This window comes from Haplochromis burtoni, unplaced genomic scaffold (assembly GCF_018398535.1).
Source record: "Haplochromis burtoni strain Fernald_Lab_line unplaced genomic scaffold, NCSU_Asbu1 Contig_385, whole genome shotgun sequence".
Taxonomy (NCBI): domain Eukaryota; kingdom Metazoa; phylum Chordata; class Actinopteri; order Cichliformes; family Cichlidae; genus Haplochromis; species Haplochromis burtoni.
Window position 1 is genome coordinate 2,487 of NW_024582746.1, and position 1,568 is coordinate 4,054.

The 1,568-nt window shown below is 41.8% G+C and overlaps 1 protein-coding gene across 1 annotated transcript in view; it reads left to right on the plus strand.

Annotated features, from left to right (window-relative positions):
• The first annotated feature begins 491 nt into the window (after positions 1–491).
• The window catches only part of LOC102292443 (NXPE family member 3), a 10,565-nt gene continuing 9,488 nt past the window's right edge, over positions 492–1,568 (plus strand). Inside the window, exon 1 of the mRNA XM_005944073.3 lies at positions 492–749. The gene's annotated coding sequence lies outside the window, so the exon portion shown is untranslated. The remainder of the gene's footprint in view (positions 750–1,568) is intronic.

A 1,568-nucleotide genomic window follows, 5' to 3' on the forward strand; every position in this document is an offset into this window, starting at 1 on the left:
TGATGGTGACTTATCATATGGGCTTGAAGTTGGCCTGTAGTGTTGCACTCCACATAGAGTTTCCGATGAAGGATCCAGGTGTGGGGATATTCTTCTTTTTGACATCCATAATCTAGAGGGGTTTTGGAGCCAGCCTTTGGACACAATTCCCAGAAATAAGGAGTGACAAAGAGTGAGCAAATGTTCTCTTGTACAGCCACGACAATAATCAGGTGGTGAAAGGCCTTGTAGGAGGAGAACATGTTCAGAGGTAAAAATGTGTGGGGAGGCAGGAGTGCTTGATGAGGAACCCAACGTGGTTGTGGAGAGTCTCCCCTCTTCCAGTTATTGTGCCGTTCTCATCCTCCATCCCACAGAGTAAAAAAAAATACTCAGTAAAAGCAAAGGGGTATAGAGAGAAACACACTGACTGACACTACTGGCCAAGTAAGAACAAAATCCAAGTCAATGCTGAAGTACTCCTGTCCATGTTTTTCTATCCTCCTGCGTGGAAAGTGGCGCCGCATGACGTCACACATAAACAGGAAATAACGATAGTGAGCGGTGCTGTGGAGAAAGAATTAAGAAATCACGACCTGTCGGATTTAAAATATTAACACACAAATACAATGTAAAGCTATCAGTAACAGTTAAGACGGACGAAGTCTGAGTTTGGTCCCAGTACGACGTGTCGTTTTCCCAGCTCCAGGAAATCAGCAGGCTCAATGGTCCAGAACGGCACAGATCAGGTCCTGCAGCACGTCAAACCTGTGAGTCACGCTTTGTGCTAAGAAAGACTTAAGTAGGGGAGACCGGGGATAGTTGTAACATTTTTGACATTTCTGTCTGTAAATTGGAGCTCTTTTAAGGTAGTGGATTCAAAATGTAATGCAAATCTAGCTTTTGAACATATTCCAACCCCCCAAAAAAGACAAATTATGGAATTTTCTGCAACTGAATATTTCATTAATTTTGGTTGGTCTTCCTTGAGTTTGGCCTCATTGGCTCAGTGGGCATTATAACCTACAACTCTTGCACCAATTTTGAACATAACAATGAAGCTGAAAAAATGTAGTTGTTCACCAGCATCGCAATTCCATTACTTTTTATCATGGCTTACCTTGGTGTGGTTTGCAAAGTGCTTCAGAAAGATGAGGAAATCTGTTTCTTGCACCCATCCTGATTTATTTCCACTACCAGTACTTCCTACTGGTCCATCTCTGACACAGTGGTCTGCATAATGTATGTGTGGGAACACAAACAGTGGAGGAATTGTGTTGCCAATGGCATTAACCGCATATACAAATGCGACCAGTGAACCTCTCTCTGCTGATGTCGTTGCCCCAACTTGTTTAATATAAGTTAAAGTAATAGTGTGGTAAGTTGTAACATCTGCATTATTGTTACAACTAACCCAGACTGTTGCTGTTACAACTGACCCAGACTCCTATAGCCATGAACTAGCTAACATTACAGCCAACGGCTAAAACATTAGCACTAAAGACCTACACAGAATATATCCCCATAGACATACAAATAACATAATTTAAGTTTGATGAGTTTAACTGCAAAGCAGATAATGCTATTAG